We start from the raw sequence: 27,939 nt of genomic DNA, 5'->3' as shown, positions 1-27,939 counted from the left end.
CTCCTCCACCCTAGCCTCGTCCGCGCCCTTGAAATCTGGTTCACACCATCCCTTCATTCTGGTCAAGGGGCCACATTTCGGTATGAACTCTGTAAGTGGGAGTTCTATCCATCATCGACTCATAGCTTCTACAGGTATGCTCATCATGTCCCACTAATCTATAGAAATTACAAAATAACTATTGTGAATTCTGTGTGTACTTCTGCAACAAATGGCAGTTGTCTGTAATATGCTTTCCTCCTATTTGACAAATCACATACCACAATGGAGGCACCGTGCTAGCTCTTGCTTGGGCCTCTAGTCTTAATGGCATCAGTCCTCCTCTCACGAGGTAATTCATGAACACAAGGAAGTGTTCCTTGACATGACCTTGACCCTTACATTTAACACACCATACCTCATCGCACACTTCGGGGTGAGTTGTCCTGTCTTGTTTCAGACTCTGCATCTCAACGCATGAGTTTTTCAACTGCATGTGTATCTGCTAAACTCCTAGGTTAGGATCCTATATTAGGGGTTTCATGCAGCCTCATCGTGATCTCCAAGGACTCGGCCTAAGTTGTTAGCCTCTGTTGTGACAACATGTTCCTTAAATGCGACGTTAGCGATGCTACAAACCATTCGCGATGTTGTCCATCCATCAGAGTCATATTAGCTTCGCGAATTGTGTACTTCAGTATATGATCCAACTCCTAAGGAGTCTCTCCTGGTAGCATCGTGATCTCCTTGAACCCAATGATCGACTGTGCCTCTAGCTTTGGTCTACTAAATTCTCTGTTCAACGCAGTTTGAATGTCTGTGATCCCCACATTCGGATTGTCATTAAAATTCTTAATATACCAGGTCAGTGCGCGATCCTGTAGAGTGCTGACCAACATCACTGTCCTTATATTTTCATTCGTAGCTCCCTATGCTTCTCATATATCTTTTATCACGGACCAAAACTGGTCCAGATCTTCATTTCCTACACCCTTAAACACCGACAACTTTATTGCTCGTGCCATATTGACTTGCGGTGGTGGCGGCAGTGGTATGGGCGAAGATAGAGGTGAAGATGGTGAAATTGGTGGTGGTGTGGGTGGGGGTGGTATGTGTGGGATCCTTTGCCTTATCAAATTGATCTCACTTCTTGGTGAAACCCTCATGAGCTCTTCCTCGTCCCCTCATGGAGCTGAAATCAAGGGGCTAGTTTCTAGTTCTACACTACCTTTGTTTCTGTAAATTCTCCCACTTTGAGTAGCCCCAAACATCAATATATTCACATAATCTGCCTCGCTATAGCTGACTGAAGTATTTTCCGCAAACTTAGTAATGAACCCTCCTATAATTTGATCGAGCTAGTGATCAACAACATGCACGATCATATCCTTCCATGCTTCCAATCTGCGCACCAATTCTGGAGTTGACATAGTAAGATTATCAAGTTTCCACCTTCCTTAGCTATCTACTAGCTTCGCGATCCACTCGTACAGCTCAATAGGAAAAGATGCGAAGAAAATTTGATGGATTTTTGTGTATAGGTAGCAGTCTAACAACTTTTCCTTTGATAGTCACAGATTCCTGTTCTCTTACACCATGAATTTTGAATCTTCCTATCCAACCAATCTTCAATTTCATTCTTAGTTGGACTCTAGTGATATGACATCAGAAATCTCTATGAAGATCCTGGTCCCGGCAATGAAACCATTTGTTGGCTTGTTGGGGCCTGACCCAGGTTTAGAGTTAATTAGCCAAAAAAATCCATGTACTACTGGCCCTCTGGCAACATCCCACAGAGCGCGGATTGAGGTCTCAACTAAAGTAGTATGGGGGGTGATGGAACTAGGTTTCCGCACCATTGAGATGTCTGAGGGGTTGATTTGGTCCAATTGTGAATACCTACGTATAGGTTACTTTGCACACTTCCCTGACCTATGGGGCCTTTGCACCCTGATATACTTAGCTTCGCGCAACCCTAACCAGGGGCTGTGGGGCTTTTGCACTGCTAGAGTAGTGATCTGCACTATTTCCCCAAGTCACACCGTAGATCTTACTTATCTTCTTATAACAGTTAGTTATCTTCGCATAAACAGATACCTTGTATTATATTCACTTACTCAGCACATTTATATAAGTTCACATAGTAAATAAATAGTAAACTTGCAATTCATACCCAATAATGCATAAGACAGGAAAAGATACATAGAAATATGGTAAAACTTCTCTTTATTAATGCTTCCAACAGTTACTGACTCAACCTGCCTTGCGCACTCAGCTGCATGGGTCCACGCACTCAGCTACGGACTACTAGGCCTCTGCGCACTCAGTTGGAGATCCTTATCATACTCTACGACCCAAAGAGACAACTTACACTTCGACTCAATGCTTCATGAATTCCTTATGTTCATCCATGATTTTCTTAGATTATTTCTACACTTAGAGCCTTGATCTATTTATATAATCCCATGGTCTGCGAACCATGGGTAGATCTTTCAAACCGACATTACATTACAAAAACAAGGGTGAACAACCGTATGACTCTATTACGACTTCACTCTCTGCACCCATAATTCGTGGAGTCTTTATAATGGACTTAGTGAAAACTTGGGCTTTAAGCCCCAAAACATGCCTTGGGGGGATTCCACACCCAACACCCTCACCAAAAGTGTCATTGAAAATGGATTTGGTGACAAACCTTAAAGGGCCATCACTATATACACTTACAACAATGATTTTTTAAATACCGTCACCATAGATGACATTGGTGACAGACCTTAAAGGTCTGTCACAGGCATGACCCTCACCAATGACATTTTTTATTGTAGTGAGAGATTGATATCAAATTATTCTTCAATCCCAACACATTCCTGACATCATGAAGCAAAACAAATTCCTCATAGTGAAAATGAAAGTTGACAAGACCAAAGCCCTTTATGGGATGAGTGGAGTTATCAACAAGAATAATCTTCAATTCGGTCTCCTTCTCTATCAAATTAGAGAGAAGCTCCTTATATCCAGAGAAGTGATGAAAGGCTCCCCTATCAACTATCCAACTATCTTAAGTATCTAGAGAATATGAGCTAGAAAATTTTGGAATAAGAATATATTGAAATTGGTTAGTAGCATTACTTTCATACCTAGAGTTCCTTGGTATATTTGGTGGACAATAACTACCTTCATGATCATTAAGAGAGTATATTATTTGTATTTCATTTCTCCTTCCATCTCTTCTATCATCTCCTTTTTCACACTACCTATTGTTATTGAAGCAATGAGTATTGTCGTAGGACATTGAAGAGTTTCTGCTTGGACCATCTCTCTTTTTGGAACAATCTCGAGCATAGTGACCCTTTCGGTGACGAGTGTAGCATTTTACATGTCTATATCACCTTCTTGAATCCTTCAAATCTTCATTGGATTGAGGAGGTATTCTTAATTTATATGGATTTCCCTTTCCTTTATTCACATTTTTCTTCTTCCCTTCAGCAACAAAGGAAGTAGGCTCTCCTTCATTTGGCCCTCAAATTATTCCTCTAGATATCATCAATATTTCCTCTTGATTGCATAGATCAAGTAGCTCACCAAAAGAAAGGATCGTTTCCCTATTCTTGATAGAAGTAATGAAGATTTCTGATGAATAAGGAAGGCCATAAAGGGAAATCATCACTAATTCTACATCAGGTATAATTTTTTGAGAAATCCAAAGTTGGTCCCTGATCTCAGTGATTATTATGAAGAATTATTACATAATTTCTCCCTTATGCAACTTAGACACCTTGAGTTGATTTTTCAATAACACTATGTGGCTGAAATTGTTTACTTCATACATGGAAACAATATTATCATACATTTCTTTGGAAGTCTTAAAGGATGAAATATAAACAAGTAGATGATCTCTTAGAGAATCAATAAAAATCTTCTTAACTTTAATATCACCTTTCATATACCTGGATTTGGTAGCTGGAGGATCATTTCTTGGTGGTGGTGAGATCTTTCCTTCCATGTACTCCAACCCATCATACTAATCTAAGGTGACATTGATCCTAGTCTTCCATGATACAAAGCAATATGAGTCAAATAGCTTTTCATTATCCTTGAAATAAGAGGTACACATTTTTCATCAAAATATTTTCCCATTTCAATCATCTGCTTAGAAGATGGATTCTCTTGTTCTATGTATCTTGGGATTGTCTTCAACTCAACTCTAGTACCATGTTAAATTTTCATCAATTTTTCTATACTAAAACTATACTTCAACAATATCCAATAGCATCTAATTTAACAGTTTCCACTTCTTCAATTAGCCAATGAAAATAGAGCAATAGTATATAGAACAATTATACAAATGTGCAATGAGATACACTCAAGAGGCAAGAGACACAATATTTGGTCAATTACTAGGGAAAAATGCCACAAGGGGGGATCCCTTTGCAATTATTCTTCTATTATATTATCATCAAATGTTCAACAAAGAGAGTACATCATCCAAGAGTCAAAGTCAAACTTTGACTAGCCAATATCCACAACCAATATCTATTATTCAATCAAGTCATAATGTCATGTTATTTGTCAAATTAGAGACGAGAAATAGAGTTAGCAAACTAAATTGTAAATCTATACAAGTGAAAAAAAATTAGCAACAACGAAGTCAACTCTAACCAGCTAACAGAAAATAGTGAAAACAACCCTTTAGAAGCTTGGTCAACATCAATCAAACTCAACCTCAAATGCTAGTCAACGTGTCAAGACAAAAACAATCTTCAAAAACTCAGTCTAAATTGGTGAAAGGAGAGAGAAAGTCTATTATCATAGTCTACAATTTTTTTCAGTCAAACAAGAAACTCAATTCCAGTCAAACAACCTATATTACCTCAATTTTTGTGCCAGTCAATTTGGACTGAAGAAGTCATATTTATAGAGATCAAATGAGGTGAAAACATGAATTCAAACTTGGTCAAAATGAATTCAATCTCTCCAACTAAAAATTCAAGGCAGAAAAGTCAAAGTTGCCTCCAAGATCCTCTCACGTGTGAAGAGAAAAGAGCTTCATTTTACCTATTCAAGCCAAATAAATGAAGAGAGGTAATAAGGATGTGATATGTGATGTCTAAATGAAGCATGAGGGGACTTCTATTTATATGTAACTTTGGAGGATAAATTTTTCCTTATCCTTGAACTTAACAATTTGTGAAATTGTGTTCTTGACCTCAAAAATGCACTTTCCCATGTCTGAATTAAGTGCATCAAAGGTCAAAACTAGTTGTCTTGAAAAGAGGAATCTAGTCTAATGGTTGGAATTTGTCACTGAGTTGCAAAATTATCACAACCATTTTCCAACGTTGCATTGTGATAAATAGTGTCTCAAAATGAGAATCAACCATAGTCAACCATGGTAAACCATGATTATTTAAGTTTTTATAATATTTATCTTAGGGTTTATATACATTGGGTTTAATTTTATCCCCTTTGGTTTATAATCCCTTGGATTTATTATTCCTTATTGTTTATAATAACAATCATGGTCAATTATGATCGATCAAGGTCAACCATGGAAAACTATGGTCAATCATCTTTTATAAAATCAATCGTGGTCAACCATGGTCATTCATGGTTAACCATGGTCGAATGTCACATTTTGACAGATATTGCCATGATATTGAAACTAATCGATGTGTCAACAATGTCCTACATTGCATTGTGACAACAATTGTCTCAATATTAAATTCAACCATGGTGAATCATGGTAAACCATGTTTATTTTAGGGTTTATAATATTTATCTTAGGGTTTATATACATTGGGTTTATGATATTCATCCCTTGGTTTTTATATTATTTCCATTTGATTCATAATCCCTTGGGGTTTTAGTATGAACCCTTTGTGTTTATTATTCCATTGGGTTTATAATATCAATCAATTTGGTTTATTAATCTAAGGGTTCAACTATAGTCGTTTATGGTCAAACGTCATGTTGTGATAAATATTTTCTCAATACATAAATAAACCATGGTCAACTATGTTTATTTAAGGGTGTATAATATTTATCTTAGGGTTTATATACCATGGGTTTATATTATTCCCTTGGGTTTAATCCTTTTCTCTTGGGTTTTTACTATTGATCCCTTGGGATTATAATATCAGTCATGGTAACCCATAGTCAAATATGGTCAATCATGGTTAACCATGGTCAAACATGGTCCAATGTCACATTGTGACAAAGATTTTCCTGATATGAAATTAATCATGGTCAAGCATGGTCCTACCTAGCATTGTGACAAACATTTTCTCATTCTGAAAATCAACCATGGTCAACTGTGTTTACTTTAGGTATTATGATATTTATCTTAGGGTTTATATATCTTGGGCTTATAATATTAATCCCTTGGGTTTCATATTATTCGCTTGGGTTCATAATCGCTTAGGGTTTTAGCATCAATCCCTTGGGTTTATAATATCAATCCCTTCTATTTATTAATCTAAGTGTTCATATTCCTAGGGTTTAATATTATTTCCTTGTTTTTATTGTTCACTTGGGTTTATATCATGGTCAACCATGGTCAACAATGTTTCTTTAACGATTTATAATATTTATCTTAGGGTTTATATTCCTTGGGTTTATATTATTTCCTTGGGTTTAATACTTTTCTCTTGGGTTTTTAGTATTGATCGCTTGGGTTTATAATGTCAATCATGGTAAAAAATGGTCAAATATGCTCAATCATGGTTAACTATGGTTAACCATGGTCATCCATGTTTTATAAAGTCAATCATGGTCATCCTCCCACACAGGAAATCAATACTCCCCTAGGAATGTAAAAGTGGTTTCCACTTCCCAGAACACATAGTCCAGCCAAGGAAAAGGGAATCCATATTTCCATTTCCCAATACTCCAACAAAATAACCCACCAACATAGGCTAATACAAAGGTTTATTTAGTTCAACCTTCTCTCCCTCAACAACAACAATCATTTGAATATCTAGACACAACTAAGCCCACCTAATGAAGATAAGAAAATAGGAAAGAAGAAGCCAAATTTAGAGCCTAGACAAGGGGGAAACAATTAATAACAACCTCTACAGGCACTAGCTGGGGGAAACCCCAATTGGAATCCAAACCAGGGACAAACCAATAATAATCCACTAAGGAAAAACAAAACCCTAGCCTATGGGATAATCATGCTTGCTCCATCTGTAGGGAATATGGTCATTACACCCATCATTGCCCTCAACTCCCAAAGTTGAAAATGATGAAAGATACTTGGGGGTAGGGGTTAGAATCAATAAATTTTAGTAATCCAAAATACCTTCCCCCATCAAGGAATGGTAAATACTCAGTGGGAACCCTCCCAACAACAATATCAGAATCCTCATGGAGGAAGTTCCCAGAATACCTCAATTCATGACATTTACATGGAAAGGAAAGACATTCTCTGATAGAAGAAGAACCGGGATTACAAAACTTCACCAGAAACCACCCCATCCACATTGACCACTAAAACACATATAACACCTTTGAAAATCCATTGATGTCCTATAGAACCCATCCCAGAAATTGTTAAATGGCCTTTACGACAAATAAGAAACAACTCAAAGGCTTCTCATAGCTACAACATGATCGATGACTTAGCCTAATCTCCATCATCTATGTCGACATTGGAAGTCTTGCAAACATGCCCAACCCAACAAAAAGACTTAATTTTTGCATTAGGAGAAATTGACTCTTTTGATTCTTGTTTAATGGCTTTTAATTTGGATAACACTTCCCTGCGTCTTTTGTTAATAGTCACCTTCCAAATTCTGGTCACAATTTAGAATACCAACATCCACCACTACATCATTGATTAAGGAGCATATATATTTATTATGTCCAAAACAATTTGGCAAAAACTTGGATCTCCCAAAATCAAACCATCTGACATCATCCGAGAGCATATGACGGGAACCCTTTGGCCATCGTAGGAATTTTCCAAGATGTGTTGGTGCAATTCACCAGTAAGATTGTGCTCATTAAGATCGAATTCTGAGGTGCATAGTTGGATTATAATAACCTGCTTGGTTGAAGTTACATGTATGTAATCAATACAATAACATATTTTGTCCTTAGGATAATTATGTTCCCTCATGATGGAAAAATTGTTACGGTTGACCAACTCACATACTATGAGAAAAAGATTTACACTACCCCTGATGGTGTGTTACATTTCGTAGGATCTTCCCAAGAGATGATCAAAACCTTCACCGAATTCATACTTAGACAATTTAAACTATCAACAGTCCTCGATACATACCTTAGAGACCCCCCTTTGCTGGAGGACATTCCTGCAGCCACTGGACCTTCAGGGTGCATGATGTGTTCATCAAACACCCCCCAAGAGTCAGGAACTAGTTCGAGATTCCATTAGTGTTGCAAATATTGATTCTATGTTCCTACCATATACTATCACCCAAACAACCTTCTTATAACCCCCACTTGGTTTTGTCTTGCACCAAGGCATGGAAACACTCACACTGCAAGATATGGCTCTCATGATACCATTTTGGTATCTAGCCCCTAAGGCCATGTTGGAAAATTTAGGTATCACCTAGAAAAACATCATTTCTATCACCCCTCCTTTGGAAACCAACCCAAAAAGAGAAACACCTACTTTGAAACTAGTTGGTAGCAACATAAGGAATAAGAAAAAATATAAGAATATTGAAGTGTCACACTCCTCACCCAAGGTAGCTCCGCCTTGTGCTTTGTGTGAAGTATTCAGGCACCCTAGCAATATGTGTCGTAAGTTAGAGGAGTTAAAAGCTCTTTTGCGTGCTCCAAAAACACTAGTGACCCCACCTCCACCTGGTGGAGAGAAGGAAACACTAGCACACAATAAAGCATTGGACACTAACCATGCATGTGCTATATGCATGGAGTACATGCATTACACTCATCGTTGCCATGAAATCCCTCGATATCAAGATGCATTAAGTGCACTTGCTCAAGGCAATACTGTGGCTCAATCACTTCTTGCCACACTAGTGGTAGATGGTGGATCCAAAACAATATTTTGTATTTTTGAGGAAGAAGCTTCATGCTCATATTCCTCTCACACCCATAGTCACACAACATCCCACCATATGAGGAGGCAACCATAATTAGTGACACCTCAACCTACCTTCACATGCGTCTTATGCAATGAAATAGAACACCTGGTTAATGATTGTCCTAAGTTTCTGGCACTTAAGAAATGGTAGACGACCCCCCAAGTTGTCGCTAGCAATAGACCAATGCACAAAAGTCAAGGTTGCCACATTTTTACTTCAAACCATAATACTCTATTTTTCCCAACCCTTCAGTGATTCTACGAATCATTGGATTTTATGTGCTAATTCATTTCTTAAAACTCAACATTTTTCCAAATAGATACCAAAACCCTAGATAACACCAAACTAGTGAGGGATAATGGATCCAGGACCATCTTATACATGTTCGAGTAAAAAGCACCACCTACAATTGATACATGAACCTGTCACCATGTAACCTCCTACCCTCAGTCAATATCTCGAAGGATGGAAAAACGACCTCTCGTAGTATTTTCAAAACCTCCCCACATAAACGCCATGTGTTATAGATGTGGGCATTTGTTCAATCAGTACCAGGAATTGGGAAAAATTAGAGACGTCTTTGGCTTGTTCATCCATATTTCTCGAACTACTCACTCCAATCAATTTAGATGCTCACACAATCATTGTGACATCTTCTCCCAAGCACATAATACATAGAATTACCAATAACTTTGACATTTTTTAGTAGCAAGAGTAGCATTGAAACAAATTGACATTAGGGAGTCATAACATGTCGATACTAAGATCTAGAGGTGGAAAACACCTAGAAATGCCCCATCTCATTACACCATCCACATGTCACCATCTTGTGCTATGGACGATGTTGAAACCCATACGATTTATCATGTTAGCACTAGTTTTGAGCGCAATATTCTACCAACAACTCTCATATTTATGAGAAATCGCTTATGTTACAAACATTTAGACAACTTTGGATTCGAAACCTGGAAGTTCACCATCTCCTTGAACAACAAAATGGCATGGAGGAAGATGCTTTGGCTCCTAGGACACTAACAAGGTTGCAAGAACTTCCTCCCACTCATTATCAATCTACCACTACAGAGACTCTTCCACCACCTAATGCTGACAACACAAAACATCACATACAATTCATTTCCTCTTTCATGGGAACTCTAACTCATGTTCTATTCTCATCATTTTTTGATGTAAAGACTACTAAACCCACCACAATGGTGGTACCATCACTAACGTTACAGACCCATCCCATATGCACATTGTCAACTTTACTAGGTTCTATGGCATTAACCACTGAATCATACTCTTGCTTGTCTACTAGCAAAATTAGGCCCAAACTCCATGCTCACGACCTTGCACAACCCAATTCAACATTAGATAATATTTTTCACTCAGACAAAGATATTTTAGAGGCCATGACAAAACCAAAAATATCCATGGGACATAATGCGTCATCATTTGTTCTTTCTACCTAAAAAATCATTTGCGCCTATTGATGCATCAAGCCATGATATTTGCACAGAAAAATCAAAGGATTTCCTAACACTACGAAAAGTAGATTTGTTTAAAAATACCATCCTAGCACCAGATGAATTCAAGGAGGGGAATATGTTTAATATCTCACCTACCATTAAGGTTGATATTTCAAGAAAACATAACATAGTTGAATAAATCTTGTTGGGGGCATCATGCTCCCTAGAGGAGGTGGCCTCATACACAACCCTATTCCAAGAATATAGGGATGACTTTGCATGGGTTTACTTTGAAATTCTAGGCATCACTCCCACCGTTATGGAGTACGATAGTGACACCTAGCTTGACACCCACCCGGTTAGGGAAAGACAACGTCAAATCCATCCCTGTAAGGTAGAGGTGATCAAATAGGAAATTGATAAGCTCCACAAATTTAGTTTCATTTTTCCTATTTCTTACACTCCTTGGATTTCCAACCCTGTACTTGTCATGAAAAAACAGGGTACCATTCATGTTTGTACTGATTTTAGAGATCTGAACAAAGCCTATCCCAAGGAAACTTACCCTACACCATTCATTGACCATGTTACCAATGCTTACACTGGTCATGAATCCCTATCCTTCATGGATGGTTTCTCTAGGTATAATCAGATCCAGATTCACCACATGAACCAGTATAAAACAACTTTTTCAACTCCATGAGGAACATTCGAATACCGAGTCATGCCCTTTCCTCTTCAAAATGTTGGTGCCACCTTCCAATGGACCACAAATTATATCTTCTAGGATCTGAATCATCTCATACTAGCCTATTTGGAAGACTTGAAAATATGATCCAAAAAGAGCTTAGACCATGTGGAATATCTTCACCTAGTATTCTAGAGATGTCGATAATACAACCTATGATTGAACCTTCTGAAGTGTGTCTTTTGCGTCAATGCAGGAAGACTACTAGGATTCATTTTTTCTAAAAAAGGCATTAGAGTTGACCCTCTTAAGATTTAGTCCATCCAGGAAATACCATCTCCAAAAAATTTAAATTAGATACAAATATTGCAAGGTAGGGCCAACTTCTTACGTAACTTTATCGCCAACTACACCACTTATGCGCATGGATTATTTTACCTTCTTCATTGGGATATTCCCTTCCAGTGGGATGAGTAGGAAAAAAATCATTTGAAGCCCTAAAAGATGCATTATCTCAAGCTCCATTAATTATCCCTCATGACCACAATAAGGACTACACCCTTTACCTATTAACATACGATGTAGTGATCAAAAGGGTATTAGTCCAAGAAGGAATTGATAATAGAGAACACATAATTTATTTCATCAGCAAGAACATCTTCATTGTTTCCTTGAAGTATGAGCCAACCCAGACATAGAAGTGCCCCTCTTGAAGTCTTTGTAGGATGGAAATTTGTGATCTTGAAATGCGATGAGGGGAAGCTGGATGAGTGAGGTTCACAATCTTTGCAAAAGTGGCTTGCTCAGCTAAATATAAAATACTCTCAAACTAGACACATCCATGATTAATAGCATTGGGCTTGCAGTGGGCCCTCACCCACGCCTGCAGGTGCATCGAGCCATGTAGAAGTGGAATCGGTAGTACCTCTTTACGAGGTACTAGCCCTGTAACAAAGTAGACATCCATCGTAGAAGTGAATGTAAAGTACCTACCCTGATTCCTTAAGACCTCTTGATCTAGATATCATCTCTGTGTCACAAAATGCATGAACTCATCTTCCAACCTCAGTAAGGTATTCTAAAAGGAATTTAGAAACCCCCATCTAGATAGTGTTGTGCTTGCCTGAGCATCACTAGCAATCGGTATCCAAGAATGCTCGGAGTCACCCTCCCTCCATGTCGTCCCCATCATGCTAAAAGGGATGTAGAAAAAAAAAAATTATCCTCATATGCTTAAAAAAATATCTTTCTATAAGCTTGCATGCCTACCTTAATAAAAGACACACAATTGCATCTCTGTCTCTTTGAAATATGTGTTATACAATGCAACATTCATCCATGAAGACGCGCATTCAATGCGTTTACTAGCCCTTCAGCCGTAGGGACGTCAAACAAATGGTCGCACAGCTATTTCCTTTACAAACGCCCAAGTTGCATGACTGTTTCTTGAAAAATCACGCTATGTTTGCATCTATAAACCCAAAATCCTCGGGGTCATCTCCCAGAGGACCCCACAACTATTTTCTCTACCATCCTATATGACCTTGCTATAGACATATTTGGGCATTGCAACCCTAATCACATATGTCCATAAACCAAGGGCTTCAAATCCCTAAAAGTGTTGTTTCATACCCTAAAGGAGCAAGGTCAGCTGATTGCATCATCTCCCAGAAGTTTTCCATGAAAAACCACTCAGAACTGGTCAAAGCAGGACCATACAGACTGCCCAATGCAAAGGGTGTGATTCATCTCACCTGCCACATACAAAAAGTATGATGCATACTGGAAAGCCCTTCTGTAGGGTGCGATGAGCGAGAGCAGAAAAATGGCACATCCAGTTTGCTAGGTGAAGACCCTAAGAATATTCTAGAAGCTGCTCATTTGACACTTGCCTCCCTGAATTTTCCCAATGATGAGTAGGAGATCATGAAATCTCCAAATGGAACCAAGAACTATCAGAGAGATGACACTAATAAAAATCCCAAAAGATAACTCACCCCGCTGCAAATATCTATAAATGGATCCCTCATCCCAGAGATCCAATGGTTGGAATTTGGTAATTTTCAAAGATGTGTTGCTGGTTTCTCTTTGAAGACATTGTTGGGTGATCTTGCTTTGTGTGAGGTGAAGAGGGCTTTCAAGCTGGGAGGATGGCGCTGGGTCAGACCAAGTGGTTGTAATCCTCTCTTCTACTACTTTTACTAATAAAGCTATTTGAGTTTTCCTCCATATTCTTGTGTATCTCTGAATATTGTGTTGATATATGCATTTGTATGGTCAATATATATCTGATCCTATATTGTTTACAATGAAAGATCTCTATGCTTTGATGGTATTATGCTGCTGTGAATCTACAGGTGCTCTTTCAAGTGGGACAAGTGAGGAAGCAGCGGTGAGATTCTATCAAAGGGGAAAGGAAACAAGCAAGGAGCCAAGCGGAAGACTGAGGTTGGTACTCTTTGCTTCTTTCTCATCTCTCTCTCGTAAAGGAAAAAACAAGTGACTTTAATCTGTTTGTTTCTAAGATAGCTACCTGTCTTAGTGGGACTAGCAGATTTGAATAGACACTAGATTTCCCAATAAAAAAATGGTGCCTCTGCTGGGGAGTGATTAGTTTTATTGCTTGTCTCTATTTTTTTGATTCATAAACCATAGACGGAGCCTAAAGTTAAGCCAGCTAGCCTTTGAATTGCATTTGCTATGCAAGTGAAAAGTAGATCAATGATGCTTCAGTCAATCTTTAGGTTTGCTTATGAACTGAACAATTGACTTGCAAACATCCTAAGTGCCCTATAGGTAGCTTGAGTAACCTCATTAGATCAGCCCTTGTACCTTGTAGTTACTGACTATCATTTTCTTGGCCTAAATCCCTGAACTAGGTTGCAAACTGTGAGCAAAAAAAAAGTTAAAGTCTCGTGCCTGGACCATCACACCTTCTCTTCTTGGCAATCTGGATGCATCGCACCTCCCGTGTGTAGTAGGTGGGATGCATCCATGTTTCTCTCTGTTACAGGTGCGATGATCAGACAAGACTAGTTCTGCCTCCAGATTTTGGTTTTTCTTCACTCTCTTCAGCTTTATTCAGGAGTTTTGCTGTCTGTGATCAGTAGACCACTGTTGAAACCCCCTTCTTTGCATCATCCAGCCTCCATTGTGCAAAGATTTGTGAATTTTTTTATGTATTTTTCGCCATTCACAATTGTCATTTACAAATGGTAGCTTAACTGAACTGCCGTCTTTGGATTTGAAAGTGTTGCAAGTGTCATTTTTAGTCAAGGAAAAGAATCCTTCTCTTTTTGATAGTTGATTACACTGTTACTCTTGTATTTGATCTGAATTAATAGTACTTCAAGTGCTGAAAGCAGTTTTCAATTCAAAATTGCAAAGAGTCGTCTTGTCACCCTTTTTTTTTGAAAATAAAATCGTTAGTACTATCGCTTTGAAAGAAGATATAATTCAGATTTGTGCTTAGCATTCTTTTTGTCATTCACACATTAAGAAAGCAGAAAACAAATACATGCATGTGCATTTTCATTTAGACTGCTTGTTGATTGTGATTTAGGATAGTGCATCTAGTGTGTGCTCTCCGCTCTATGTTAAAATAATTTCATTTCTCTTTCCTTAGTAGCTAGGATTTTCATTGCAAAAAGAATATTAAACGACTATTTATCATGTTAGATTGCATTTTAGGAATTGTATATCTACATCACGCAGTGAACCTGAAAGGAAAATTTCCTAAGAAAGATCAACTGTAAAATAAATTCAATGAACATAAAAACGATTTGGAACCTAACGTACAATGTCTAAAAGTCTAGGCTAGAGACGTATTCCAGCGTCGTAAAGCCTGGTAACTGTCGCTTTCATCGTAGGTTGGGTGATTCCTCTTCTTTGAGATGACAAGTGCCAGTACGGACTTGTGCTCCCACATACTGTCGAGTATATATTGGCAGACCACAATAGGCTATACCCTTTATCCTTAGGAAGCCATGTCTACTGCCCTATCGATTGCAATGCACTGAACACAACATTTAGGAAGATTGACTGTTGTACCATAAAAAGTATTCTGCAGTTTTGTGATTGGTTTGGTAATCCCTCTATCTAGATTTCCAGAGTAGTCTCTTTCATTCCTTTTCAGACTCCTTAAAAGAAAAGGTCCATCTGAGCACTTGTCACTTCAGGCTCATTAAAAATCGAAGGCGACTAGAGTCATCTTTAGCTTTTTCTCAACTCTTAAAAATTGAAAAAGCAAGTTGTGTCAAAGCATCTAAAATTTATTTTAATCGGAATAACATCAATGTTCCCTCATTGGTCTTAGGTTGAGAAAATGGAGTCCACCAACCAAGGATTTCCCCTTGGGGGAGATCCTAGTCCTTTCTCCTCTTGGGGAGATGTTGGTACACCTCATATGGCCACATTGTCCCTTCCAGGACTGACAATTGGCCTATCGGTATGGCTTTTCTCGACCTCTGTCGTTTAAAGCACCATGATTCCTGAACAATCGAATCAACAACTAGATGATACCAAAGTTTCCCCCAACCTTCTACTTCGTTTGTCTCTCCCTCTCCTTCTTCCTCTTCGCTTGGTCAAGATAGTAAAACTAAAAACCAAGTAACTGAGAAGAAGAAGAAGGGGAAGGAGAAGAAGAAGAAGGAGCCAACAGCAAAAACGAGCAACCGTACATCATGTAGCAAAAATCCACACACTGAACCATCCAAACCTGAATCTCCATGTGTCATCTGCAAAGGAGACCACTATCACCAAGATTGTCCTTGCATCCCATGGATCCTAAGGGATTGGTCTCCCCGCTTGCACAATCCGGTGTCATCAACCTTTGACGATCATGTTGAAAGTACATCGTCAACTAGTGAAAGCGAAGTCACCAGACAGAAAGGAAAATCTAAATTTCCCTGTAGACTATGTGAAGGCGATCATGCCCTCCACCGTTGTCCCTTCCTAGATGAAGCTAAAAGAGTCTTGGATAATCATCCTGCATCACTGCAACGACTCCTTCCTAGATACAAGAACTCTTGCCGAATCCATTGCTAGTTGAAAATCCAACTGACACACCATTGGTGTCAGTCGAAGCACCTATCATTGAAGATAAACCCTCTGAGTCCACATCGGACCAAAGTCAACAAGTCGAGACGGTAGTCGACCCCATCTTGGCTTCAGAAGATTTACCTTCAGATGATACAGTCACCAAAGAGAATGAGAACAACACCATTCAAATTCTCTTCGTAAACACAGAATCTGATGAACATTGGGGCAATCTACCCATCCCTTTACCGTAGGAAAGAAGTTCGTCACATTTGTATCAAGCCATTTATTCGGTCCCACCTCCAAGCAACCCAGTCATTTCCTTTGATTGGAATCTACTAGGCAGACACAGTTTACCATCTAATGTACCATTTCGAATCATAGTGAAAACTTACAAAATGGTCATGGTTGGTACCATCATAGATGAAGGGGCTTCTGTGAGTATCCTTTCCTCAATTGCTTGGGAAGCACTTGGTTCACCATCACTTTTCCCTAAGATGCGAAATTTGAAAGGCTTCGATAAAGGAACCAGTTGACCGTTAGGGATCCTTCCAAGTTTGCCTATAACTTTAAGAAGGAAAACTATATATCTGAACGTAATGGTAGTCCAAGGAAATTTAGATTACAATCTACTCCTTCGGTGTGACTATATTTATAGCATGGGAGCCATTGTCTCCTCACTCTTTCGAGTAATGTGTTTTCCGCATGAAGGCAGAGTCGTCCAGCTGGCAGACCAACTTTCATTCCCCAGTTCACACATAGCTAATAGTCAAATTTCGTCCCTAACAGGTCTTTTTGCACAAGGAATGTCTCATCAATCTCTAGTCCGCCCACCTGATGAGCATGAGTGATTCGGTGGTTGTGACTAAAACCCAGGGGGCATGCACGCTGGTCTGCTTTGGCAAGAAAACTTCAGGTATAGGGTAGGTTTCCATAGAGGATATATGACTAATCTGACACACCTATCCGTTTAGGAAAATGGGATTAGACCGGAATAAGATACCTCCGTTAGAAGGTAGGCCTTTCTAGATAGAACAAATGTTTTTTTTGCAAATTGAAGGGTAACTTAGAAGGTAGGCCTTTCCCGATAGAACAAATGTTTTGTCTGCAAATTGAAGGGTAACTTGGAAAAGGTAGGCCTTTCCTGCTAGAACAAATGTTTTGTCTGCAAATTGAGGGGTAACCTGGGAAAATCTACTTCGCTATACCTGGGGGCATGCAAACCTTTTTGCGTGAAAGTGAAAAATGACCATATATTTTCTTAGTTTGTAGGTTCTTAACCCTTTAAACTCGTAGGATTGGTTGTTCCTAGCTTACATAATGAAAGGAGTCGGAGCATAATTTCAAATGGTGCAAGCTCCTTAAAAAATGAACCTATCGATGAGACATCCTTATTATATGACTGGCACGAGCAGTTTTATGCGAAGTTCAAGCTCGTTAAAAATTAAACCTAGCTATGAGCATATGTTCCACCAAAGTTTAAGCTCATTAAAAAATGAACCCACCTCCAGTAAATAACCATTGTGAATGATTATCGTCAGCTTTTGAGCCTTGTTTGTGTTCTTACCATCACCTCCACTCTGTTTTAGATGATCATTCCCCTCCATTTGATTGTTTACCCCTTTTGAGGAATAACTGCGACGAGTGGTCCTATTAGCCACCTTCTTTACACTGCCGTGATTGGAAAGTTCCAAACCTTACCTAGAACCAGATGCTATCTGAAAACATCACTCGTTCCTCAAAAAACGAGTCTCCTTTAAGCTCTTTTCATCTGACTCGTAAAATATGAAAAGATTTCCGAGCAATTGGCCTCTCCAGCTCATTAAAGTGATTGGAAGTGCTATCCCTCCTCTAGATTTTAATCTTTTTGAGCTAAGGGATTATTACACAAAAAGATCGACCGTTTGTCTTGTTCGACTCGTTAAAACTATGGAAAAGTCATCCCTTTCGCATTTTTTTATACTTTTTCGGACATAAGGGATTATATTACGAAAAAGGAATATTGGAGTTTTCTTTCCGTCTCTTTTCAAACTCTCTAAAATTGAAAAGGACCGAGTTATCCTTGTCATTAAACTCGTTAAAACAATAGCGACAAACTTGTCCATTCAAAGAAGAGCGAGTTTTACTATCACTAGGCTCGTTAAAACATAGCAACGGGTTTTCTCGAAGGGAAAATTATAGAACAAGCATATGTTATCCTCCTCAAGCTTGAAAAAAATAAAGAGGTACTAGTCAGAAATGACTAGGGAAAATTGGGAAGAAAACTTGAAGAAACTTAATTGGTAGCAGGTCACTCTTGAACATGACACTTTCACTCCATCACCATGATTGAGTTGGGTTGGGTTATTCCGTTCACCGGTCATACCACCATTGGTCCACCATACCATCCACTTTTGGGGTTATTGCTACCAATCCATTTCAGTGTCACTGATATGTTCAAGAGAAGTCGCTCAGAGAATTCACCTACCCAGCTTGTGTCTCATCTACTACAATACCTTCACGCTTCATTCTTTCATGACTGCCACCTTGAACCCTATATCATCAGATCATTTTCACCTCTACAAAATCATTTGCTCCGTTTCGTGTCGTAGATGTGGGATCCATTAATGCCCTCCTACGACAGGTCACTTCTTTTCGACATCAGCTCATTATCCAAGAAGCTGACCTAGGGACAACCCTTCCAGTACTTTGAAGCTTGCATGCCTCAATGGCAAGTTTCTCACTTTCAATGACAGGTTTTCACTAATGGGGTTAGACCGAAAGATTTTGTGGTGTTCGACATAAACTCATATATTCACACCACATGAATTGTACTTCAGTACCTTGAGGGTCATCATCATCAGCGGTGATTCCTCTCACGTCTATTAACATCTTACATCATTGGCTGGTAATCAGGTGACGTCCTTCCATGTTCGACATCAGAATGTCTTTTCACATGGATCGACTTGTACTTTCAGGCAAAGATTGAACGAGTTTTGAAGACCCCAGATCTACTTTCATCCATCTGGGCTGTGATATATTTAGGAAAATAAAGACATCAAATGTGCATTATTGCTGCATAGATAATCATCCAAACAAATGGATGATGGCTCTACCAAAATCATCAGTCTGCACACAGACGGTTGTTTGTCCTATGTACATGAAAATGAATTTATCAAGCCGAGCATGGGAATGCCCGCCTCAGCTAGATCATGAAAATATTATGAAGATAATGTATTGTATTGTATCTTATTATAGGTCACATTCCAATGCGAAAAACCTCGGATCCTCATTATAAAGCATTTCACCCGACATCAAAAGATTTACGACCTCATGCTTTAGGGGGCAACTATTATAGACATATTTGGGCACTGCAACCCCAATCACATATGTCCATAAACCAAGGGCTTCTAAGCCCCTAAAAGTGTTGTTTCATACCCTAAAGGTGCAAGGTCAGCTGATTACATCATCTCCCAGAAGTTTTCCATGAAAAACCACTCAGAACTGGTCAAAGAAGGACCATACAAATTGCCCAGTGTAAAGGGTGCGATGCATCTCACCTGCCGCATGCAAAAAGTGCGATGCATACTGGAAAGTCCTTCTGTAGGGTGTGTTGAGCGAGAGTAGACAAATGGCACAAGCAATTTGCTAGGTGGAGACCCTGAGAATCTTCTAGAAGCTGCTCATTTGACACTTGCCTCCCTGAATTCACCCAAGGATGAGTAGGAGATCATGAAATCTCCAAATGGAACCAAGAACTATCAGAGATATGACACTAATCAAAATACCAGAAGCTGACTCACCCCCTACAAAGATCTATAAATGGATCCCTCATCCCAGAGATCCAAAGGTTGCAATTTGGTAATTTGCAAAGAGGTGCTGCTGGTTTCTCTTTGAAGACATTGTTGGGTGATCTTGCTTTGTGTGAAGTGAAGAGGGCTTTCAAGCTGGGAGGATGGTGCTGGGTCAGACCAAGTGGTTGTAATCCTCTCTTCTACTACTTTTACTAATAAAGCTATTTGAGTTTTCCCCCATATTCTTGTGTATCTCTGAATATTGTGTTGATATATGCATTTGTATGGTCAATATATATTTGATCCTATATTGTTTACATTGGAATATCTCTATGCTTTGATGGTATTATGCTACTGTGAATCTACAGGTTCTCTTTGAAGTGGGACAAGTGAGGAAGCAGCGGTGAGATTCTGTCAAAGGGGAAAGGAAACAAGCAAGGAGCCAAGCGGAAGACTGAGGTTGGTACTCTTTGCTTCTTTCTCATCTCTTTCTCGTAAAGGAAAAAACAAGTGACTTTAATCTGTTTGTTTCTAAGATAGCTACCTGTCATAGTGGGACTAGAATATTTGAATAGACACTAGATTTCCCGATAACAGACCTACCTACCCTATCCTACAAAATCAGAAAGCTTAAGTTGAGACCTCTTACTTATTTATCCCTGCATGCTTTTGTAGTGCATATGTTGAACACTACGGCAGAAAATAACTCTCGGACCTATCTCTGCACTCCATGTTAGGAAGTACAAATGAGGTGGAATATGGCCCACTTTTCCCTATGTATCACCCTCTTTCTCATCTTTCGGAGCCACGTTCATGAGCTCTTGAGCTCAATTTTCAAAACCTTCAGTGACACAACGATCAGGACAACATCATCTCCATCAAGTCACTGTCTACTCCATTTTAATGCCAAACTCATTTTTGGGCCCATCTCACGTTAATAGTACCACTTGAGGTGTTCCTTCCCATATTCTTCGATTCATCTTGCTTATCATATTTCAACTTCTATATGTTTTCATCAAGATGTTTTCACTTGGGGTATTGATTGTCAAAGTTGTAGGTATATTGACAATTTCGCATTATAATTAGTGCCTTGGTGGCTATCAACAGTGAATGTATCATTGTCCACATAACATGACAGGCTTCCTAAAATTCTTTTGCATATTCGAACATCATTTATCTGAAATGCACCATAGGGTCCATAATCTCGACCACATTTACCACCACCTTCCTTTGAACGTGGTAAGCATTCATGTCAGATGATAATACCTTCCCATTTAGGGGTCACCCAAGTTTATAGCTCCCTACACACTATTTGGATCCATGACCATACAATTAGGCTGAGGAGCCATTTCATTTGCACATCTCAAATATTATCCTCATTTTCTTCTTTTATACTTACTACTTAGCAAGCTTACTCATGGGTCGTCTCTTTTATTTTTGTCAGATTAAGTTGAATGCACTCTCACATTCTACATTTGGCCTATCATCCCTTCATATGGAAAAAATCATTTGCTTCACTTCATCTTATTCATCAGCCTCACACCGAGGCCAACTAATGGAACATCTTTCCTTAGCAAAACCTTACCTCCAACATCACACATGTCATCAGTTTTCATGGGGCACCTGTGTCCATGTATGTACATTGAAAATCACCTTTACATTATTTTGGCAAGTGCACAAAGTTATTTTAAGAAATATATTCCAAACCATATTGTCCTGTCTTGTACCCAACGAGAGTCCCTAGTTTCCCTTGGCTGGAGTTCGTTGATCATCACACCCTCCATTGATAATTCATGACACCAATCATAACATACTTACACCTACCCTAGATGTCCCAATGATTCCAGGAACATTCCCCCCAAAAGCATTATTTTGGCCGTCGCCACTCATATTATAGCTCGAACCTTCGGAAGTTTCCTATATTAATTCATACTGTAAGCTTACCATGCCTTTTCAATCCACCATATTACATTCATCGTTGTACTGGACCTAGGTTCCCCAAATCAACATTTTGGGTGGTAGGCACTTCTTTCCTGTCAACCTCAACACCCATCTTCTAGTATATATAGAGTACCCTGGGTTGTTCCCCCTTAAGGAACATCCTTGGGTTGCATAGTGGGAGTCACTATTGCTGATTTATCTCATCAATCTCCCTCAAATTTGACACCAAATTAAGTTTTTCATGTCAGGGTAGTATCGTACATGTTGACCATTGTAGTTCTCTCATTTAGTCAAAGACCCATGCATCACTTAGCACATCGTTCAATAGCTATAACTTTTTTATGCATGGGAGCTACCCAGAGTCAAAGACCCATGCTTCAATGAGCACCTCACTCAAGAATGCTTCACTTTTGATGCATGAGGGCGCCTAATTCAGTATATTTATCAGAAGTGCCCTCAAGGGCATAAGAGACTATCATCATCAATCATCATCATATTAACCACAACAACATTGACTTGATAAGAATATTTCCTATATGATTGTAATACTTATTCACTGATCTATAATTGAAAACTAAAGGTGATATACAAATTGCAAGTGAAATTTTATGTGTTTTGGGTAATGGATCAATTTAATAAACACATAAACAAGTGATTTTTAAACAAAAATTTTCAACCAAACAGACACAAATAACCATATCTAAAAAAAATAACACAAAACATGATAAAGGAGTTCACACCTCACTTGGGTTACATCTCCTAGTCCAACTTCCAATGCAGGGCCTTTTCATTAAGTTCTAAAAATTGTGTTTACATCGATTTACCATGCTCAAACAATAGAACTGATGTCTCCAATGGCCCCAAAACTATCAAAAACCCCCATACAAGTTCTTTATGGACCTCATTTGGCCAAAAATTGAGAAAGTTATGACTGTTACAAGTTTTTCCCAAATTATATGGCTAGTTGTCCTACAATTCGACCCAAATTTGGGTTGAGCACCCCAAACCCAAAACGGGTGCGCAAATTTGACCTACAATTCCACCTGACAGGTGATTGTTTCAGACAATTAAACTATCCATTAACCTCCCAGTTCTAAAAATCATGCTTGCAAAGGGGCCACGTTCCAAGGGACCGGGGCTAACTGACCTCCCTCACTAGTCGGGCCCACAATGACTAGCACATGTTCATATGGATGTGCATAGAAGCATGTTTAGAACCTAAAATTACACAAGCGGACGTGGTCATATTTGCCCCATAAAACTCTGGCCTGGTGATTAACATCCGCTTTGGGGGCTTTAAATTTTCCCGTGCTCCATCTATTGGAATAAGGTCTTTTGGTGGCCGTATAACCTAGGACTAGCCCCCACTACACGTGCTTATGGGCTGGACCACTTCCAAGCTATGCTCATGGTTTTGCAATGGGTCACATGATGACGAGGCTGTCCTCCAATGGTTGGCCCCTTTAACCCTCTCCGCCTATAGTTTTGAGTTGTCTCCCAGTGCTAGATTTTATGCAAGTGTCATGACTAGTGGGCTAGGCTAAGCCCTATTCCCAGGCCCCCTTTGCCATGGTCATGTGCATGTGGGGTGTGGATGATGGTGTTGTGTGTGGAGCATGATTGTTCAGAGGTCTTTGTTTCAGCCGGATGTATACCCCAGGAAGTTTGTACACCCCTCCACACGGGGGGGTGCGGGGGGGACTTGTCCCCCCCGCGGGGGTCCGGGGGGGCCGATCCCCCTCGGCTGGGGGGTCTGGGGGCCAGCGGTCCCCCGGCGGGGGCTCGGGGGCAGCGCCCCCGAAGCTAAAAACAAATGTAAAATTGCCTTGTAAAAGTATAGTAATTTCTAGTCAATCTGGGCCGTTCATTAGGCAGATGATCTGACGGTAGAACTTATGTTTAGTTTAGGGTTTTTTGCCCTAGAAGGCAACCCCTCTCTTTGTATGAGGGTATTGTATTTGAGGCTGTGAAATAGATGTGTATTCTGTGAGCGAGAAATAGAGAGGTGTGACTGTGAGAGAAAACAGAGGATATTACAGCGGATTTGCTGTAGGTTGTGTCTCTTCATTTTGCTGGATAATAGAAAGGAAGGACTGGCTGTTCGGGGTGGATGTAGCCCAAACTGGGTGAACCACGTATATCTGTGTCTCTCTTGTTTTATGCATTTTCTGTGTTTATATTTCTGCAATATCTTATGTGTTCCATTGCTCCGTAATATATAATCTTCTAACAACTGGTATCAGAGCCGAAGGTCTATTTGGCTGATAAACTCGCAGGAAAGAAGGGTTCCTGGTTCGAGTGGGAGCAATGGTGGAAGATGGTAAGTTTAGGGTCGAGAAATTTAACGGCCAAAACTTCTCTCTGTGGAAGATGCAGATGGAAGATTATCTGTATCAGAAAGATCTATACCTACCATTGGGCGGAAAAACAAAGATGCCGACGGGTATGAAAGACGAAGAATGGAACCTTCTCGATAGAAAGGCACTCGGAACAATACAGTTGTGCCTTGCTGCGTCAGTCGCCTTCAACATTTCGAAGGAAACCACGACAGAGGGTTTGATGCAGACATTGTCGAAACTATATGAAAAACCCTTGGCCTCAAACAAGGTATTTCTTATGAAATGGTTATTTAATATGAATATGTCAGAAGGTGGATCTGTTGCAAACCATTTAAATGATTTTAATACAGTTACAAGTCAGTTAAGTTCTGTAGGGGTAAACTTTGATGATGAAGTTAGAGCTTTGTTATTCTTGTGCTCATTACCAGAAAGTTGGAATGGTTTGGTAATGGCCATTAGTAACTCCGTTTTTGGATCTAGTACTTTAAAATTTGATGATGTTGTCGATGCTATCCTTAGCAAGGAAATGCGACGGAAAAGCTCCGGTGAGACATCGGGAAATGCTTTGAGTGCAGAGTCTAGAGGAATAAAAATGGAAAGAGGAAAGAGCTCAGGATATCATAGTAAATCAAGGAAAGACAGATCCAAGTCCAGATCGGGGATAGTGTGCTGGAAATGTGGAAAGAAAGGACACCTAAAAAAAGACTATAGATCTCGGAAGGGAAAAGAAGGAGATGCACAGCAAGAAAACAATCATGAAGCAAATGTGACAGGTTAGGTGTTACAAGATACTTTGATTCTTTCTTTCGAAAATATTACTAATTCCTGGGTGGTAGATTCAAGGGCTTCATTCCATGCCACACCTGATAAGAAATACTTTCATGACTATGTTCAAGGAGATTTTGGACAAGTTCGTCTGGGTGATGATAAACCTTGTAAAATCGTTGGAATGGGTAAGGTTCTTGTAAAACAGCAGAATGGAAACCAATGGCTATTAAAGGAGGTAAGGCATGTTCCAGATCTAAAGAAAAATCTGATTTCAACAGGGCAGTTAGGCAGTGAAGGTTGTGTGACAACTTTCACAGATAAAGCTTGGAAGGTCACCAAAGGAGCCCTGGTAATAGCAAAAGGCGAAAAGGTTGGTACATTGTATTTATGCAATGGTATTTCTAACTCTGTTAATGCTTTAACTTCCAAAAAAGAAGATGCAGCATTATGGCATCATAGGCTCGGACACATGAGTGAAAATGGAATGAAGATTCTTCACTCAAGGAATTTGTTTCCAGGTTTGAAGAATGTTGATTTGGACTTCTGTGAGAATTGCATTTATGGAAAACAGAAGAGAGTCAGATTTCTCAGAGTTGGGAAAGAAAAGAAAAATGAAAAATTAGAGCTTGTGCATACAGATGTATGGGGACCTTCTCAGGTATCATCTCTCGGTGGCTCTCGTTATTATGTTACTTTTATTGATGATGCAACTAGAAAAACTTGGATTTATTGTATTAAGAATAAATCTGATGTATTTGATACTTTCAAGAAATGGAAAGCTTTGGTTGAGATTGAGACAGGAAAGAAATTGAAGTGTCTTAGATCAGACAATGGAGGTGAATATTGCAGCAAAGAGTTTGATAGGTACTGTTTAGAGCATGGAATTCGCAGAGAGAAGACAATTCCAAGAACACCACAAGAAAATGGTGTGTCAGAAAGGATGAATAGAACAATCATGGAGCGTGCAAGGTGCATGAGATTGCATGCAGGATTGCCTTTACAGTTTTGGGCAGATGCTGTAGATACTGCTGTTTATCTAATAAACAGAGAGCCTTCAAGTTCCTTGGATGGTGGTGTTCCGGAGGAAGCATGGACAGGTAAAAAGGTAAACTATTCCTTTTTAAAGCCTTTTGGTTGTGAGGCCTTTGTCCATATTGATAAAGAAAATAGAACAAAGCTTGAGGCAAAGTCAAAGAAATGTACCTTTATTGGATATGGTGTTAATGATTTTGGTTATCGCTTATATGATTACGAAAATCACAAAATCATTAGGAGCAGAGATGTAATATTCAATGAAAAGGTCTTGTATAAGAATCAGTTGCAGGAAAAGAAACAGGAAAAAGAAAACAAGGAATACGCAGTTCTTGATGAAATCACTGAAAAGGTAAAGTTGCCTGAAAACAATAATAATCAACAACAAAAACCACCACAACAGCAACAGGAACCCCAAACACCTGAAAGTGGTGTTAGAAGATCTACCAGGATAAGTAGACCCCCTGAACGATACTCTCCTTCATTATATTATTTATTGTTGACTGATTCTGGTGAACCCGAATGTTATGAAGAAGCAATGCAGGTTGAAAGCAGGAAGAAGTGGGAGGTAGCCATGGAAGAAGAGATGGACTCCTTAATGCATAACCAGACTTGGGATTTAGTCAGGTTACCTGCAGCAAAAACTACATTGAAGAATAAATGGGTTTATAGGCTGAAGGAAAAAGATGGAGGAAAACAGAGGTACAAAGCTAGACTTGTGGTGAAGGGGTTTGCTCAAAAGAAAGGTATTGATTTTGATGAAATATTTTCTCCTGTTGTTAAAATGACTTCAATCAGAACCATTTTAAGTCTTGTAGCAGCTGAAGATTTGCATCCTGAGCAGTTAGATGTAAAGACATCCTTTCTCCATGGGGATTTGGAGGAAGAGATATATATGCAGCAGCCACAAGGATATGAGGTGAAAGGGAAGGAGAAACTAGTGTGCAGGTTGAAGAAGAGCTTGTATGGCTTAAAACAGGCTCCAAGGCAGTGGTATCTAAAATTTGACAAGTTTATGTCTGAACAAGGTTATACTAGATGTCACTCTGATCATTGTGTTTATTTGAAAAAGCAAAATGATGGCAGCTATATTATATTGTTATTGTATGTAGATGACATGCTTGTTGTAGGATCTAACATGCAGGAAATAAATGTGCTCAAAAGAAAATTGGCAAATTCATTTGCAATGAAGGATTTGGGAGCTGCAAAACAAATCCTTGGTATGAGAATAACTAGAGACAGGAAAAATCGTAAATGAACATTGTCTCAGAATGAGTACATACAAAAGGTGTTGAAAAGATTTAACATGCACAATGCAAAACCAGTTAGTACACCTTTTGCTAGCCATTTCAAACTTAGCAAGGAAATGTGCCCAAAGACCCAAGAAGACATGGATTATATGTCTAAAGTTCCATATGCATCAGCAGTTGGAAGCTTAATGTATGCAATGGTCTGCACAAGGCCTGATATTGCACATGCAGTGGGAGTTGTAAGCAGGTACATGAACAATCCAGGAAAGGAACACTGGATGGCAGTGAAATGGATTCTCAGATATTTGAAAGGTACCACAAATAAAGCATTATGCTTTGGTGGTTCAAACATCTCCCTACAAGGATATGTTGATGCAGATATGGCAGGTGACAGAGATAACAGGAGGAGCACTACAGGATATGTATTTACTGTTGGAGGAACAGTTGTCAGTTGGGTTTCAAAAATCCAAAGTGTTGTTGCACTTTCAACAACAAAAGCAGAGTATGTTGCTGCTACAGAGGCTAGTAAGGAAATGATTTGGTTACAAAGGTTTATGGGTGAATTGGGTAAGGAGCATGA

Source organism: Pinus tabuliformis, chromosome 5_1 (assembly GCF_031772625.1).
Source record: "Pinus tabuliformis cultivar Carrire ecotype Pingquan chromosome 5_1, CPIR1, whole genome shotgun sequence".
NCBI classification, from domain to species: Eukaryota; Viridiplantae; Streptophyta; class Pinopsida; order Pinales; family Pinaceae; genus Pinus; species Pinus tabuliformis.
Note: the sequence above shows the minus strand (reverse complement) of the source record.